The following is a 19,479-nucleotide window of genomic DNA, read 5'->3' as shown; positions in this document are numbered from 1 at the left end:
ATGCTCGTTTTACATCAATAATTGTTAGGAAACAAGTTCCTCTGGATGGGAAGTGAGAAGAATAGTGTTGATGAGCAATCCGTATGTAGAGTACCCGGCAACAGAAGACTCGGTGAGAACCGGATGTGCAGTACCCGGCAACGGAAGACCCATTGAGAACCGGATGACGAGTACCTGACAAGGAAGACCCAGTGAGAACCAGATGTTGCAGGCCCAGTGAGAACCTCTTATCGGATGGAAGGGACATATATGTAAATATGTTCCAGAGAGCCCACTAGGGCTATATTTGTAAATATGACCTAGGGCAAACTTAATAGTTATTATGATAGAGTTATTGGTGTAACTTCTGTACAGTGCGTAAGAGAGAGAGAGAGAGAGCGAAATATAGAGATTTAGTCTCTGTTGTAACCGCCGCTAGGCGAAGATTGTGAGCAAGAGGTCGTTGCCTTTGTGCTCCCTGTTGTATTACTTTACAGAGTGATAGTTTGGAGTCTGTGGACTCCCGTGGTTTTTCCCTCTCAAAGTTTTCCACGCTAATATCCTGTGTATTCTCTTTCTGTTTTGTGTACTTACCTCCATTACCATTTCGTCTGTGTTTTGATTGTCATCAAGTGATCTACGCTTCGGTTGTGGCCAGAGATTAATCCGCGTATTCCACATCAATGATGACAGTGGGATTTGAACCCAAACCCATTTCAACTAGGACTTTAATCTAGTGACTGAGACCACCTCGGCCACCTCAACCACTTATCATGTTACCTAATCAACTCGTCCTCAAAAACAAGCATATTCATTTTATATAGATGATGAGACTGCAATTTGAACCCACACCCTTTCAGACTAGAACCTTAATCTAGAGCCTTAGACCAACTCAACCACCTCATCAAATTATCGTGTTCCCTAATCAAGTCATCCCCAAAACAAAGCATGTTCATTTTTACATCGATGATGAGAGTGGGATTTTAATCCACGCCCTTTCGTACTAGAACCTTAATCAAGGGCCTGAGACAACATGATTCACTTCTCATGTTGCCAAATCAACTCGTTGCCAAAACAAAGCATGTTCCTTTTACATCGATGATGAGAATGGGATTTAAACCCAGCCCCAAAGCTTAATCTACCACCTTCAACCAACTAGGCCTCATGCACTTATCGTGTTACCTAATCAACTCGTCGCCAAAACAAAGCTTGTTCATTTTATATCGATAATGAGAGTGGGATTTGAACAGATGCCCTTTCGGACTAGAAGGTTAATGTAGCACCTTTGACCAACTCAGCCACCCCATCCACTTATCACGTTTCCTAATCAACTCATCGCTAAAACAAAAAATGCTCGTTTTACATCGATGATGACTGTGGGTTTTGAACCCACTCCCTTCCGGGCTCGAACCTGAATTTAGCGCCTTAGAAAAAATCGGCCACCTAATCCACTTATTGTGTTGCCTAATCAACTCGTCGTCAAAATGAAACATGGTCATTTTACATCGATGATGACAGTGGGATTTGAACCCACGCCATTTCGTACTAGAATATTAATCTAGCGCCTTAGAACAATTCGGCCACCTCATCCACTTATTGTGTTGCCTCATCAACTCATCGCCAAAATGAAACATCTTCGTTTTATATGGATGATGAGAGTGGGATTTGAATCCATGCCCTCCTGGAGCAGAACCTTAATCTAGCAAGGTAGACAACCTCATTCACTTCTCGTGTTGCCTAATCAACTCGACGCCAAAACGAAGCATGTTCGTCTTCATTGGATGATGAGTGTGGGATTTGAACCGAGCCCTTTCGGACTAAAACCTTAATTTAGCACCTTAAAACAACTCGCCCACCTCATCAACAAAATCAAACCATCGTGAAAACGAAGCATGTTCATTTTACACTAATGATAAGAGTGGAATTTGAACCCATGCATTTTCGGACTAAAACCTTAATCTAGGTTCTAGCCATAGACCAACTCGGCCACCTCATCCACTTATCATGTTGCCTAATCAATTCAGCGCCAAAACAAAGCATGTTCACTTTACATCGATGATGAGAGGGGGATTTGACCACCTGTCCTTTCGGACTAGAACCTTAATCTAGCGCCTTAGACCAACTCGGCCACCTCATCCATATATTGTGTGGCCTAATTAACTCATCACCAAAACAATGTATCCTTATTATACATCGATGATGAGAGTGGGATTTGAACCGACGCCCTTTACGACTAGAACCTTAATCTAGCTAGCACCTTAGACCCACTCGGCCACATCATCCACTTATCGTGTTGCCTAATCAACCGTCCCTAAAACAATAGTTCATTTTACATCAATTATGACAGTGGGATTTCAACCCATGACCTTTTTTAGTACATACTTAATCTAGCCCCTTACACCAACTGAGCCACTTTAGGCTCTTACCCTGTTACCTAATACCCCCATCACCAAAACGACGCATGTTCATTTTACTTCAATGATAAGAGTGGCATTTGAACCCATGCCCTTTCGGACTATAAGCTTAAACTATTCCCTTTGACAACCTCGGCCACCTCATCCACTTAGTGTCTTGCCTAATCAACCCATCGCCAAAACGAAGCATGTTCATTTTACACCGATGAGGAGAGTGGGATTTGAACCCACCCCCTTTCGGACTAGAACCTTAATCTAGCGCGTTAGACCAACTCGGCCACCTAATCCACTTATCATGTTGCCTAATCAACTGTCACTAGAACGACACATGTTCATTTTACATCAATGATGAGAGTGTGATTTGAACACACGCCCTTTCGGACTAGCACCTTAATCTAGGACCTTAAAACAACTCGGCCACCTCATCCACTTATCGTGTTGCCTAATCAACCCGTCACGAAAACGAAGCATGTTCATTTTACACCAATCATGATAGTGGGATTTAAACCCACGCCCTTTTGAACTAGAACCTTAATCTAGGTTCTAACCTTAGACCAACTCGGCCACTGCATCCACTTATCATGGTACCTAATCAACTCGTCGCCAAAACGAAGCATATTCACTTTACATCGATGATGAGAGTGGGATTTGATCACATGTCCTTTCCGTCTAGAACCTTAATCAAGCACCTTAGACCAACTCGGCCACCTCATCCATATATTGTGTTGCCAAATTAACTCATCGCCAAAACGATGTATCCTTATTATACATCGATGATGAGAGTGGAATTTGAACCCACGCCCTTTCGGACTAGAACCTTAATCTAGGTTCTAACCTTAGACCCAATCAACCACCTCATCCACTTACCTAATCAACTCATCGCCAAAACGAAGCATGTTCACTTTACATCGATGATGAGAGTGGGATTTGAACACATGTCCTTTCGGACTAGAACCTTAATCTAGCACCTTAGACCAACTCGGCCACGTCATCCATATATCGTGTTGCCTAATTAACCCGTCACCAAAACAATGTATCCTTATTATACATCGATGATGAGAGGGGGATTTGAACCCACGCACCTTCAGACTAGAACCTTAATCTAGCGCCTCATCCACTAATTGTGTTTTCTAATCAATCGTCCCTATAACGACGGATGTTCACTTTACATTAGGTATAACAATGGGATTTCAACCCACACCCTTTTTTACTAGCGGCTTACACCAACTGAGCCACCTCAACTTCTTACCGTGTTGCGTAATACCCCTATCACCAAAACGAGGTATGTTCATTTTACATTGATGATAAGATTGGGATTTGAACCCATGCCCTTTCAGACTAGAAGCGTAATCTATTGCCTTTGATAACCTTGGCCACCTCATCCACTTAGCGTGATGCCTAATCAATCCGTCGCCAAAACGAAGCGTGTTCATTCTACACCGATGATGAGAGTGGGATTTGAACCCACGCCCTTTCGGACTAGAACCTTAATCTAGCGCCTTAAACCAACTCGGTCACCTCATCCGCTTATCGTGTTGCGTAATCAACCATTACTAGAATAATGCATGTTCATTTTACATCGATAATAAGAGTGGGATTTGAACCCATGTCCTTTTGGACTTGAAGCTTAATCTATCGACTTTGACAACCTCAGCTACGTCATCCATTTATTGTGTTGCTTACTCAACCCGTCGCCAAAAGGAAGGATGTTCATTTTACACCAATGATGAGAGTGGAATTTGAACCCACGCCCTTTCGGCATAGAAGCTTAATCTAGCGCCTTAGACGAACACGACCACCTTATGCACTTATCGTGTTGCCTAATCAACTGTTACTAGAACAACGCATGTTCATTTTACATCGATAATGATTTGAACCCATGCCCTTTGGGACTAGAAGCTTAATCTATCGGCTTTGACAACCTCATCCACTTCATCCACTTATCGTGTTACATAATCAACCCGTCGCCAAAACGAAGCATTTTCATTTTACACTGATGATGACAGTGCGATTTGAACCCACACAATTTCGGACTAGAACCTTAATCGAGGTTCTAAACTTAGACCAACTTGGCCACCTCATCCATTTATCGTGTTGCCTAATCTACTCGTCGCCAAAACGAAGCATGTTCACTTTACATCGATGATGAGAGTGGGATTTGACCACATGCCCTTTCGAACTAGAACCTTAAATTAGCGGCTTAGACCAACTCGACCACCTCATCCACCTATCGTGTTCCCTAATCAACCCGTTATCGCGAAAATACAACGAGGAGACGTGAACTTGAGGCAGGACCTCGGGGCCTCTTACCAGAGGATATCAGATTCGTGCGTTTATACTTTTAATAATTAAGAGAAAGGAGAAAATTTAATAATTTTCATTAATAAAGGAAAAGAAATTACAATATGTCCCAAGATTGGGATTCAGAAGTTTTAGGTTTATTGAGATTAATAGAAAAGAAAAATTAGGGGTTTTGAGAGATATGGCTTTCGTAGGGAAAATTAGGGTTTTTGAGTGTTATGGCTTCCATAAGATAAGGGAGCTAAGAAGGAAAAGAAAATAAAAAATATAGAGAGGATGTGTAGGAAAAAAAATGGAATTTATATGCAGTTCTCTGTTAATCATAGCCTTCAATGTTACTTTGCATGCCCACTTTTAGTTCCATTGCCTCTACTTTTAGTAGAGGCCATGGAACTAAAAGTGGCCTCTACTAAAATTAATCATAGCCTTCAATGTTACTTTGCATGCCCACTTTTAGTTACATGGCCTCTACTTTGCATCCATTTTTAGTTCCATGGCTTTTTCTTTTAGTTGCATGCGACCGTCCACATGGCCTTTACTTAGCCACATTATCCTATCATCTATTTGTCTCGATGGCCGCCCAGCCAATCTGTTCGGTCTGCGTCTGTCTAGTCCGGTTCTGATTTGATTGCCGGCCGGTTCCGGTTTCGCTTACAAGCGGATTCCAATTTGCTCCCCAGCCGATTTCAGTTTGGTTTCCGGCTTACCGGCCGGTTTTGAATTGATTTCCATCCGATTTCAATTCGCTTACCGACCGGTACCATTTTGATTACCGGCCAGTTCCAGTTTGCTTACCGGTCGGTTCCATTTTGATTACCGACAGGTTCCGGTTTGCTTACTGACCGGTTCCAGTTTGCTTACCGGCCGGTTCCGATTTGATTACCGACCGATTCCAGTTTGCTTACCGGCCGGTTCCGGTTTGCTTATCGGCCAATTTCAGTTCCATTACCAACCGGTTCCATTTTATTGCTAGTCGGTTTTTGGGAACTTGGCCACATTTATCCATCTAGACAAAGTGGCCAAAGTGCTTTTAACACAAATGAAAACTAAGGGATCTCAATGTGCTTATATAGTCAGGGCCTTAAGTTTCCTATCTATGTGGGATAAATCATAGTTCTATTTTCCCTATCTTCTCAAACTTCATGTCCACCTATCTTGATATGTAGTTGTCCATTTTATTTTATTATTATTTTTACATAGTTTTCATATCGTGTGTGAAAAACCACACGACATTCACCCCCACCAAACCTACACATCCACCGGTATGTGCCAATTGTAGTGAGGTTCCTCTTTTGATTGTTCTACTTCATCGATGTTTCTTCTTTATACCCGAACCGTCGTTGCCATCTGATCCACCATATTCTTCGTTCAGTCTTTGCATTTCCATGACTGGTTGTCATGGCTCTCTTTGCTCCTCTGGAGCATAATGTTGCACGCCTAGTGCACGTGCCACCTTCATCTCGGCCATCTCCTTGGTCATCTAACTTTCTTTTATCATCCTTTCTTGTTCCATGCATGCCTTTCAAAGGCCTTATCGAAGTACTATTGTTGAGTACTGTTAGTGGTTCATTCTGCAACTGCATGCACATGTCAAGGTCCTTAAGTGAACACTTTTCATGCTTCTCACTTTTTCTACTTTTGTGGTATACTTTGGAGTTGACCATGACTTCCTTATTGCACGCATTAGCTTCAACCCTTGCTTCCTCGCTGCCATCGTCCTTCTCTTGGGTCTTACATCAGTTAATGCCCAAGTCTCTCGAACGAGTGTGGAGGGATCCATACATTTTCATAGTTTGTCTTTGTCGAGCTACCCTTAGCCACTTCCACCTTATGGTTGTCCGCATTGGCTTTGGCCTTTGTTTCTTCGCCGTCACCTTCCATCTCTTGGGTCTTACATCGGTTAATGCCCAAGTCTCAAGAACTTTTGTTGGGAAAGTCTGTTCATGATCATCGTCCACCCTCTTCATCTTGACGTCTCCCTCTTCTTTGCATGTGTTAGCTTTGGCCTTCAATTCCTCGCCGCCACCTTCCTTCTCTTGGGTCTTACATCGGTTAATGCCCAAGTCTCTCGAACGAGTGTGGAGGGATCCATACGTTTTCATAGTTTGTCTTTGTCGAGCTACCCTTAGCCACTTCCACCTTATGGTTGTCCGCATTGGTTTTGGCCTTTGTTTCGTCGCCGCCACCTTCCATCTCTTGGGTCTTACATCGGTTAATGCCCAAGTCTCAAGAACTTTTGTGGGGAAAGTCTCTTCATGATCATCGTCTACCATCTTCATCTTGACGTCTCCCTCTTCTTCGCATGTGTTAGCTTCGTCTTCACTTCCTCGCCGCCACCTTCCGTCTCTTGGGTCTCACATTTGCTTTCTGACGCATCTGCCCAAGTCTCTAGAACAAGTGTGGAGAAAGTCTCAACACGGCAATCCGCCATTGACTGGTCCTTAGCCACCTTTGACTCGATGTCATTTCTCGTGGCTACCTCCTCAATCATGTTGACCTCACACTTTTTATCTCCCTTGATCATGCAAGCTTTGCTCATGCTTTCACCTTCATCACTTGATGTTTCAGACACAATGCGTGTTTCGAAACATTTGTCCTCTCTTGAAGTGGCATTCACCACCCGCGATTCATTGGTTTCATTCTTCATCATTGTTTCTTTCCAAGACGAGAAGGCGTCTTATTCCACACCTTCTCTCGTGGTGTTGTTGTACCGAACTTCGGCCTTCATATTGGCTGTATCATTACTCCATCTTTGTTGGGAGGTCTCTTCTTCCTTGATAACCATTTTAATCGGTTTTGGTTCCAGTATAAGATTCTCTTTGGCCTCCACTTGCACCTTTAATTTCTCATATGCCTCGTTTATGAAGGCCTCTATGTCGAGTAACATCGAACCTTCCCTCTTCAAGCTCTCTTCTTTAGGTGGTAATTTGTTGTTACTTCCTGTCCTCCTTTCACCATCCATCGTGGGTTGTGTTGTTGTCGATGAGAATCTTTTCTTCCTTTTATAGTGTAGTTGACATACTCTTTCCACTTTCGTCCAATCCTCGGTGAGGCCATTTGCACCATCATCATCCTCAAGTCGGATTCCAATGGTTTTCCTTTCCTTCAAATCTATTGATTTCATGAACATTAGGACTTTATCCACCCCCACCAATCTTTGATCCCGCTCTGAGAGTTCTGTGAAGCGACACTCAAACTCAACGAAAGCATGCATGGCACTTTGGTGGGTCTTTAATGATGATACCCATTGGTTGAACTCGTATAAGCTGCATCTCTTCGACTCTTTGTATCTATATGCCTCCATGAGATATCCTCTTGCCGCCTTGTTTCACGTCGGGTTCACCAAAGATGTCGCGAAAATATGACGAGGATACGTGAACTTGAGGCAGGACCCCGGGGCCTCCGACCAGAGGATATCAGATTCGTGTGTTTATACTTTTAACAATTAACGAAAACGAGAAAATTTAATAATTTTCATTAACAAAGGAAAAGAAATTACAATATGTCCCGATCTTGGGATTCATAAGTTTTAGGTTTACTAAGATTAATAGAAAAGAAAAATTAGGGGTTTTGAGAGATATGGCTTCCGTAGGGAAAATTAGGGTTTTTGGATTCCGTAAGGAAATTAGGCTTTATGAGAGATATGGCTTCTATATGGAAAATTAGAGTTTATGAGTGTTATGGCCCAGTGAGATAAGGGAATCTAAGAAGGAAAATAAAATAAAAAATGGAGAGAGGATGTGTAGGATAAAAAATGGAATTTATATGCAGTTCTCCATTAATCATAGCCTTCAATGTTACTTTGCATGCCCACTTGTAGAAACAAATAGCGTGCGGAAGCAATAGAAAACAGAAAATAGAAAACAGGTTTAATGGAGAGCTTTACATTACGCGAGAGAGAGAGAGAGAGAGAGAGAGAGAGAGAGAGCACATAGAAACTCAATTGAAAAATATTACTCAATCTGTACATCGTATGTGTTCAGTGAACACTTTTATACAAGTCCATATGGACTGATAGAAGTACGGTGTACCTCAATGCTCACACGAGCGTCTAACAGTAACTACAAGATATTAACTCCCTAGTAGACTAGCTGCTACTTGGCTTTCGGTTACTGCTTGATCCAGCTAACCGGCTCCCCAGCTCACCGGCTCACCTATCGGGCTCATCCTTCTAAATCCAATTGAGCTTGCCGCTCAACACTCCCCCTCAAGCTCAACTTGAGGTCGAATCGTAGTGTCAGTATCCATGGCAGCCGGTCCATCCACCGGGCTCCTTCTGGCATCACTCTGCCTTGCTCGCGCTCCTCGTTCGTCCGGTTCCGTTTGCCACGACCCCTCTGTTTCTGTGCATCTCGACCTCCTCGGTCAGCTTGTCTGCTCAACAGGCCCAAATCAGCTCCCTCGCTACTGTGACTTCGGCGCTTGTCGACCCGCCGATTCCTTCGTGTTGGCGTCGACTTGTGTTGCCATCTTGTCCTCTTGGTCTTGAATTGATCCGGTTCTTCTGAATCGATTGCTCCCAATTCGTCTTCTGTTTCCAGGCCCTTCACCACATCGGACCATGTCTGGGTCTTGACCTTCTTCTTCCGGTTGGCTCTGTCCTTCTTGACTATGCCGCCGCTGCCGCTTGTTCCAACTTGTTCGGATGTGTCAACTTCCTTTGTCGACTCGGCTCCTTTCTTCTTCTTGTCTCCTCCTTTGTCGGTTCTTCCCTCACTGGCGCAATCGACAATTTCTTTGCCTTTGCCCATTCTCCCCCTCAAGTGTGGCATGTCGAGATGCTGAACACCAAGCATTTCGGTGAAGTGCTGCAACTTGTCCAATCCAAGCGGTCTGGTGAAGATGTCAGCAACTTGCCGATCCGTATGAACATACTGAAGTTCGACTTCACCGCTCAAGACACACTCACGCACGAAGTGGTAGTGCACTTCTATGTGCTTTGTGCGAGCATGGAATACAAGGTTCTTGGTGAGCTGCATGCTGCTTATGTTGTCGCAGTAGATCAGGATCGGGGTCTACACTTCGATCCGCAGGTCTTGCAACAGTCGCCGAAGCCCAATGGCTTCACAGGTGGCAACGGTAGCGCCCCAGTATTCAGCCTCAGTGCTCGAGAGGGCCATTGTTGGGTACTTTTTGCTGCTCCCCGCAACAGCTGCACTACCAAGGGAAAACATATAGCCGAAGGTGGATCGGCGATCCGATGCATCGCCGGCCCAATCGGCATCGGTGTAGCCGACTAGCTCTTCGGTTATACCATGCCGGTATAACAGTCCCCGGTCCCTCGTGCCGCTCACATATCGCAAAATTTGATGCGCGCACAGAAGGTGCTCCACGGTCGGCTTTTGCATATATTCGTTGATAACGCCGACCAGATAACTGATCTCGGGTAGGGTGATTGTCAAATATATGAGGCTTCCGACGATTTGCCGGAAGCGCTTCTCATTGCATGTCGGTCCGAAGTCGGGACGATGCTTCTTGTTCCGGTCTAGGGGTGTGGAGATTGGTCGGCATGCCGTCATGCTGAACTTGTACAACATATTCAACACATAGTGTCTTTGTGAGAGCAATATGCCATCGGGGGTTCGGATCACCTCGATCCCGAGGAAATAGTGAAGGTCCCCCAGGTCCTTCATCTCAAATGCTTCCGACAATTGGGACTTGACTTGGCTGATTTCATCAAGTCTGGGTTCGGTGATGACTAGATCATCAACATACAACAGGATGCAAACCGGACCGTCCGGACCTTGCCGGATGAAGAACGAAGAGTCAGACTTGGAGGCCGCAAACCCCATCTTACGTAACCGGTGCGTGATCTTCGCACTCCAAGCTCGGGGGGCTTGCTTTAGGCCATAAAGTGACTTCTTCAGCCGGCATACCGCTGACTTGTTCATCTCCGTCTGGAAACCGGGAGGTTGGGTCATAAAGACCTCTTCTTCAAGATCTCCTTGAAGAAATGCATTCTTCACGTCCATCTGGTGAAGATGCCACTCCCTTGCCGCAGCAACCGCCAGCACCACACGAACCATCGTCATCTTTGCTACTGGAGCGAAGGTCTCATCGTAGTCGATTCCATGGGTCTACGCGTATCCCTTTGCCACTAACCGGGCCTTGTACCAGTTAACCGATCCGTCGACATTGTACTTTACTTTGTACACCCACTTACATCCGATTGGTTTACAGTGTCGGGGATGGTCAACTAGGTCCCATGTGTCATTTGCATCAAGTGCTCGTATTTCTTTTTCCATAGCGGCACGCCAATGTGTGTCCTTTGCTGCTTCTGCGTAGCTTTCCGGCTCATGCACCTCCACCACCTTGGTCATGTAGGCATAGTGATGCGCCATGTACTCATTGTATCTGTACCGCTTCACGGGTTCCTTTTGGCGGGAAGACCGGCATAACTCACAACTACCCGGTTTTAGGCCCTTCTTGGCCGGTTCGGTCTTCGTTCCTGAAGATCCGCCAACTTCCTTTTCGGAGTTGGATCCGCTCCGATCCAACTCGTCATTGCTGGTTTCGTATCCCAGCATCTTCTTCTTCCCCTTCTCTTTGCGCATGAACTGTCTCCTCGGTTCCTTGCGCGGGGAGAGCACAACAGAGTCTCCACTACTCGCCGGTTCATCATCCGACTGGTCTGGCAGACCCAGTTGCTCGTTCGGCCCACTCAACCGAAACAATTCCGGACTCTCTTCTTGAGTCTCAGACCCTTCGTCTTCTAATTGGACCGGTTCAAGCTCACTAGCCTCATCCTCCGGTATCGGGTGGGGGTCAGAAGTCGGTAAGGCATACCATAATGCCGTTTCATCAAACTCTACATCCCGGCTAACTCGGACCTGCTTCGTCCGGGGGTTATAACACTTGTACCCCTTTTGCTCATGCGAGTAGCCGACTAGGATGCATTTCTCCGACTTAGCATCCAGCTTCCTTCGATTCTCATCCGGTACATGAACATATGCAATGCTACCGAATATCCCAAGGTGTCTCAAATTCGGCTTGCATCCGAAATACAACTCCTGCGCGGACACCTTGTCACTGATGTAGACGTCCGTCCGAACCGCCTCCGCCCAATAGAAATGGGGCATGCTCTTCTCTTCCAGCATTGCCCTTACTGCGTCGATGATCGACCGGTTCTTTCTCTCGGCCACACTGTTTTGCTCCGGTGTGTATCTGCAACTGAATTCTCTCCGAATTCCTTTTTGCTGCAGATAACTGTTGAATTGGCCCGAGGTGTGTAAACCGCACCTGCATTCCATGGTCGACGATCTGTCTGACCGGCACCAGGTTCTTCGTGATAGTCGGAATGTGTAATACATTCATTAGCTTCCCCCTCTGTCCGACATGGCTCAAAGGGACTTCTCCGATATGCACAATTGGGTGTGGAGTGTCTTCTCTGGTTTCGACGACTCCTGGTTGTTCCGGTTTCTCCAAGAAGGAGAACCACTCTGTGGCCCTTTTTACCACAGTACCAGCATTCTGTGGTGGATTTGTCTTGCCGGCCTCCGACGCCACCTTGACTCCCCCTGGTTGTGGAGGTCCTGGAACTGCTGTCGCCACGATCTTTGTGTCGTCGGGCTTGCCCTTGCCGGCCGCCTCCATTGCGTGCGGACCTGCCTCGTCCACCACGCCCATAGGGCCGATCCGCCTCCGTGTACAACATCCGGTTGTCGGTGGGTGCACTTGTTGACGCACCGGCGTGCTTCTCCTCTTCAAGGAGCATCAACTGTAAGTCGAAAAATGACAACATATTCGCCCTCGTACATACTGCTGTCCGGAAAGCTCGGAACTTAGACGCTAGGCGCCCAAGACAGACATGTACCATCTCGTCTTCCTCTACTATGACGTTGTCGTGAAGTACGAAAGTTTCACATTAAAAGTCTACAATAAGATAAATACGTAACTAAAATAACATTTGATAATGTTTTATATATAAAGATAATATTAACAACAGATATGATAATGTTATATATATGTAAAGAAAAATAATATATATATAAATATATTATATTACGCGAACAAGAGAGGAGTTGAACCAATAACCCCACCCTATGACTTTCAAATCTTACCATTTACTCTATAGTAATAATATATATAAAATAAAGGATTTGCTTCATGATATAAAAATGATGTTACATGTTGTATTCAATAATATTTGAGAGACTCAAACCCACAACCTCATATACCAAAGTCAACACACCTACCATTAGGCTAGGTCCTTTATTTTTTAAACTATATTTTCATGTTTATTCTTATGCTATATATTTTTTCATACATGAAAGCTCAAATGAGCGAGATGCCTATCATGCATCATATGTAATGCATGAACGCCAAATGGCGATCATGCATCACATGCATGACTTGTACCCTCCAATGCATCATATGCATGGGGACACCTATTTAAATAGTGAAAGAGAAGATCAAAGGGAGAGAGATATGAGATATCAATCAAATATATATTACATGAGAGATACCATAAAATAGAGAAAGAAAGGAAGAAGCTCAACATAAAGGTGGAGCTCTAGCTTGGCGATCGTGGTGGTCAACTCTCAACTAGAGGGAGGTGGTTCGAGCTTTATCTTCATCAAAACATTGAAGTGAAGATTGTTGTGGTCTACTATCAAGAAAGAGAAGAGAGATTATCTTGTGAGACCAAGTTCGAATGATCAACGATGCTTACAACCACTTTTGTAACTCTTTCATCAAATAATTATAAATCTCTTTTATTGCTTCAATTATCATTCTATATCTTATCTTGTCATATCTTGTTGATCACTATTTATCTATTTCTACTCTTTCGTCTCTTCCATCCAAAATCTCAGTGATTGCTTCCTCACTTTCACGTTATCTTCAATCTACACAACGCTACGCTTCTAGGCAAGCCACGCCACGCCAACGTTGATAGAGGCAAGCGAGTCACTGATCTCTTTGATTCAGACTGTGTAATCAGCCACCGACATGTCCTTCTGTCGGACATTGCTCAACTCCTATCGGAGTTGCAGCTTCCGGCCTATAGTGCTTGCGGCGAACACCTTCTTGAGGTTTCCCCAAGCCTCTTTTGGCGTCTTGGCATCTCGGACGTGGCTCAGCAGCTGGTCTCCGACACTGGATGCAAAGCAATACATCACTCTGCTTGCCAATTATTCCCACACCGGGAAGTCCTTGTGTGCCGCATCAGGTGTTGTCTCGTTAGCTCCGTCGACATAGATCTAGTAACCACGCCCAAGCAGGTACTGGTGCATCTTGTATGACCAAGATGCGTAGTTGGATCTATCGAGCTTCTCCACCGGGAGCGAGCTAGCCATTCCTCTATACATTTGTTTTTTTTTTCTGTTCTTTACAAAGGTTAAGTTTTCTTCTTGCGAAAGCGAATGTCGGCTGCAGAGGTTCTCAACCCTCGCGCTTTGATACCATGTAGAAACAAATAGCATGCAGAAGCAATAGAAAACAAAAAACAAGTTTAATGGAGAGCTTTACAGTACGCGGGAGAGACAGAGAGAGAGAGAGAGACAGAGAGGGAGAGAGCACACAGAAACTCAATTCAAAAATATTACTCAGTCTATACATCATATATGTGTCCAGTGAACACTTTTACGAGTCCATATGGATTTACAGAAGTACGGTGTACTTCAATGCTCACACGAGCGTCTAACAGTAACTACGAGATATTAACTCCCTAGTAGACTAGCTGCTACTTGGCTTCCGGTTATTGCTTGATCTAGCTAACCGGCTCGGACTCCGGTTGAGATTGCCGCTCAACACCACTTTTAGTTGCATGGCTTTTTCTTTTAGTTGCATGTGACCGTCCACATGGCCTTTACTTTAGTTTCCTTTCCTTTACTTTAATTAGCCACATGATCCTATCATTTGTCCGTCTCGATCGCCACCCATCCAATCCGTCTTGGTTGCCGGCTAATTCCGGTTTGGTTTCCGCCTTACAGGCCGGTTCCGAATTGATTTCCAGCCGGTTCCATTTTGATTACCAGACAGTTCCATTTTGATTATCGGCAACTTCCTGTTTCATTACCGGCCTGTTCTGATTTGATTACCGGCCGGTTCTGGGTTGCTTACCGGTCGGTTGCAATTCCATTACCAACTGGTTCCATTTTATTGCCAGTCGGTTTTTGGGAACTTGGCCACATTCATCCATCTAGACAAAGAAGACCACCTCATCCACTTATCGTGTTGCCTAATCAACTCGTTTCCATAAGGAAGCATGTTCACTTTACATCGCTGATGAGAGTGGGATTTGACCACTTGCCCTTTCGGACTAGAACCTTAATCTAGCACCTTAGACCAACTCGGCCACCTCACCCATATATCGTGTTGCCTAATTAACTCGTCGCCTAAACGATACATGCTTATTATACATCGATTTTGAGTGTGGTATTTGAACCCACGCCCTTTCGGACTAGAACCTTAACCTAGTGCCTTAGACCAACTCGGCCACCTCATCCACTTATCGTGGTGCCTAATCAACTCGTCGCCAAAACGCCACTAGTTCAGTTTACAAGTCGTCGCCAAAACATATCTACTTATCGTGTCACCTAATCAACGCATCACCAAAACGAAACAAGTTTATTATTACATCGATGATGAGAGTGGGATTTGAACCCACGCCCTTCCAAACTAGAACCTTATTCTACCACCTTAGACCAACTCGGCCACCTCATCCACTTATCGTGCTGCCTAATCAGCTCGTCGACAAAACGAACCATGTTCATTTTACATTGATGATGAGAGTGGGATTTGAACCCACGCTCTTTCGAAATAGAACCTTAATCTAGCGCCTTAGACCAACTCGGGCACCTCATCCACTTGTCATGTTCCCTAATCAACTCCTCACCAAAACAAAGCATGTTCGTTTTACATCAATGATAAGTGTGGGATTTGAACCCATGCCCTTTCGGACTAGAACCTTAATGTAGCGCTTTAGACCAACGCAACCACCTTATCCACTTATCGTGTTACCTAATCAAGTTGTCCGCAAAACGGACAGTGTTCATTTTAGATCGATGATGAGAGTAGAATTTGAACCCACTCCCTTTCGGACTAGAACCTTAATCTAGCACATTAGACGTCATCCACTTCTCATGATTCCTAATCAACTCCTCGCCAAAATGGAGGCATGCTCATTTTACATCCATGATGAGAGTGGGATTTGAACCCACGCCATTTTGGACTAGAACCTTAATCTAGCACCGTAGACAACGGCATCCACTTATCGTGTTCATTTCACATCTATCATGACAGTGGGATTTGAACCGACGCTCTTTCGGACTAGAACCTTAATCTAGCACCTTAGACCACCTCGGCCGCCTCAACCATTTATCCTATTGCCTAATCAACTCGTCAGCAAAACAAAACATGTCCATCTTACATCGGTAATGAGAATGGGATTTGAACCAACGCCCTTTCGGACTAGAACCTTAATCTAGCACCTTAGACCAACTCGGCCACCTCATGCACTTATCATGTTGCCTAATCCATATATTTCTTTTACATCGATGATGAGAGTGGGATATGTACCCAAGCCCTTTCGGACTACAACCTTAATATAGTGTCTTAGGCCACCTTGGCAACCTCATCCACTTATGATGTTGCCTAATCAACTCGTCGCAAAAACAAAACATGTACATTTTACATTGATGATGAGTGTGGATTTGAACCCATGCCCTTTCGGAGTATGTAACCTAAATCTACTGCCTTGGACCACCTCGGCTACCTCATCTACTTATCTTGTTGCCTAACCAAAGCGTCTCGAAAACGAAGCATCTCCATTTTACATCGATGATGAGAGTGGGATTTGAACCCACGCCCTTTCGGACTAGAACCTGAATCTAGCGCCTTAGACCAACTCGGCCACCTCATCCACTTATCGTGTTGCCTAATCAACGCGTTACAAAAATAATACATGTTCATTTTACATCGTTGATAATAGTGGGATTTGAACCCACGCCCTTTCGGACTAGAACTCTAATCTAGCACATTAGACCACCTCAACCACTTATCCCGTTGTCTAATAAACTCCTTGCCAAAACGAAACATGTTTGTTTTACATCGATAATGACAGTGGATTTGAACCCACTCCCTTTTGGACTAGAACCTTAATCTATCGCCTTAGACCAACTCAGCGACCTAATCCACTTATCTTGTTGCCTAATCAACTCGTCGCCAAAACAAAGCTTCTTCATTTTACAATGATAATGAGAGTTGGATTTGAACCCCCGCCTTTTCAAAATAGAACCGTAATATAGCACCTTCGACCAACTCGGCTAGCTCATCCACTTATCGTGTTGCCTAATGAACTCGTCATGAAAGCAAAACATGCTTATTTTACATCGATGATGACTATGGGTTCAAAATGCCCTTCCAGACTAGAACATGATTCTAGCGCCTTAGGACAACCTAGCCACCTCATCCACGTATGGTGTTGCCTAATCAACTCGTCACCAAAACGAAAGATGCTAGTTTTACATCGATGATGAGAGTGGGATTTGAACCCACGCCCTTTCAGACTAGAACCTTAGTCTAGCGCCTTAGACCAACTCGGCCACCGCATCCACTTATCGTGTTCCCTAATCAACTCATCACCAAAACGAATCTTCGTTTTACATCGATAATAATAGTGGCATTTGAACCCATGCCCTTTCAGACTAGACCCTTAATCTAGCGCCTTAGACCACCTCGGCCACCTCAACCACTTATCCAATTCATGTTGCTCGACCACCTCATCCACTTATCATTTGAACCCACGCCCTTTCGAACTAGAACTTTAATCTAGCGCCTTAAACCAACTCGGCCACCGCATCCATTTATCGTGTGGCCTAATCTACATGTCGCCAAAACAAAACATGCTCGTTTTACATCGATGATGATTGTGGGTTTTGAACCCACGTCCTTCCGGAGTAGAACCTGAATCTACCACCTTAGAACAACTCGACCACCTCATCCACTTATAGTGTTGCGTAATCAACTCGTCACCAAAATGAAACATGCTCATTCTAGCTACGGTAAATTCTCACCATGGGATATTATGTGGTCATGCCCGTAACATACGCCCCCTCTTTAAAACATTGCACTCTTGCAATGGAAATTTAGGGAAGTCAGTTCTGAGAGTATTTTCGCATTCCTATGTGGCATGTTTTATTGATTTATCCATCCATTTTATTTTAAATTCTCAAATTTCTTTAGTACGTAATTTTTTTGTTTTAACATCGAGAATTCTTTCTGGTACATGTGGTTTGAAAGATCATTCTTCAAAAGAAGTAACTAGAGTTTCAATTGTAATTGTATTGTCGCCAGAACCTAGAAGTTCTTTTAGACGACTCACATGAAAGATTGGATGAATTCCAACACCATCGGGAAGAGCGAGACGATAGGCTGATGACCCAATGCGTTTGAGGACTGTAAATGGTCCACAAAACCGAGGGGCTAACTTAGCGCGCTTACCCGTAGACAATGTCTTAGAATTCTGAGGTACACGTAAAAATACTTTCTGTCCAGGGTTGAATACACAACGTTACCTATGATAATCAGCATAAAAACGCGCTCTATCTTGAGCTATTTTTATATTATCTCGTGCAATATGCAACATATCTTGCATATCCCGAAGAAAGTTTTGCGTAATTTGCAACTCATCATGATGTATATTAACATCAATCGGGGCTTGTGGCTGAAAACCATACATCAACATAAAAGGACTATATCCCGTCGACGTATGCTTGGAGCTGTTATAAGCAAACTCCAAAATTCGGAGATAACGTTCCCATTTTGTTGGTTTTGCACCAACATATGCTCGAAGCATGTCCTCAATAATTTGATTTACTCGTTTTGTTTGTCCATCGGATTGAGGATGATCCTTGGAGCTCATGCTCAACGTAGTTTCTAACTTCTTAAAGACTTGCATCCAAAAGTCACTAGTAAGTTTTGGATCTCGATCACTCACGATATCCATCGGTAACCCATAAAAACGAAATAACTCGTCAACGAATTGGTAAGCCAATTCAAGAGCTGTTACCGTGGTTTTAGTAGCAATAAATGTGGCCATTTTAGTTAGTCTATCAACCACAACCCAGATGGCATCATGGCCTTTTTGGGTGCGAGGAAGGCTAACAATAAAATCCATGGATATACTTTCCCACTTATTGTTGGGAATGTCCAAGGGATGTAAAAGTCCTGCGGCTTTAAGTCTCTCGGCTTTGTTAACCTAACATTGGCGACATTTAGTCACATAGCTATGTATGTCAGGACGCATCTTAGGCCAATAAAATTGAGTGGATATGAGAACAAGTGTACGATGTATTCTAGGGTGCCCTGCTGAAGGTGCATCATGGCATTAAAAAAGAATCCTCTTTTTGACCTCAGGTAAATCTGGAACACAAACCTTCCCATTATGGTAGAGTAGACCGTTACCAATGTGGAAGTATTCCTTCAAGGATGTGGTGGTGTCTGTTCTAGACTCAACTCTTGCCCAGTATTTTGCAAAATAACTATCATCAGGATACTTTCCTCGAAGGTGATCATAAAGATCTGATGTTATTTCAGTGAAGCTAAGCATGTTAACTTCACGGATGCAACTTAGTGGATCAACGACAACATTCATGGAACCTTTACGATATCGTATGGAAAAATCAAAGTCATGGATGAGATCAGCCCATCGTGCCTTACGACCTTTCAGATCTTGTTGGTCACAAAAATATTTCAAGGACTCGTGGTCCGTAGTTACCACAAAGCAATTTCCATAAAGATAATGGCGTCATGTTTTGAGCGCATGTATAACTGCAAATAATTC

At 44.1% G+C, this 19,479-nt stretch overlaps 3 non-coding genes across 3 annotated transcripts; all 3 read right to left on the bottom strand.

The window, feature by feature from the left end:
- Positions 1 to 3,836: 3,836 nt before the first annotated feature.
- Positions 3,837 to 3,917, bottom strand: TRNAL-AAG (transfer RNA leucine (anticodon AAG)). The gene has a single exon. It is a non-coding gene; the product is annotated as a tRNA-Leu (tRNA).
- A 12,559-nt stretch (positions 3,918 to 16,476) lies between these two features.
- Positions 16,477 to 16,557, bottom strand: TRNAL-CAG (transfer RNA leucine (anticodon CAG)). Its single transcript has one exon. It is a non-coding gene; the product is annotated as a tRNA-Leu (tRNA).
- Positions 16,558 to 17,167: 610 nt separating this feature from the next.
- On the bottom strand, positions 17,168 to 17,248 carry TRNAL-AAG (transfer RNA leucine (anticodon AAG)). The gene has a single exon. It is a non-coding gene; the product is annotated as a tRNA-Leu (tRNA).
- Positions 17,249 to 19,479: the final 2,231 nt, after the last annotated feature.

Source organism: Azolla caroliniana, unplaced genomic scaffold (genome assembly GCF_043228905.1).
Source record: "Azolla caroliniana isolate FFs.n. ecotype wild unplaced genomic scaffold, voAzoCaro1.0.p SCAF_22, whole genome shotgun sequence".
In the NCBI taxonomy this organism is placed as follows: Eukaryota; Viridiplantae; Streptophyta; class Polypodiopsida; order Salviniales; family Salviniaceae; genus Azolla; species Azolla caroliniana.
Note: the sequence above shows the minus strand (reverse complement) of the source record. Positions and strands in the feature narration are given on the sequence as shown.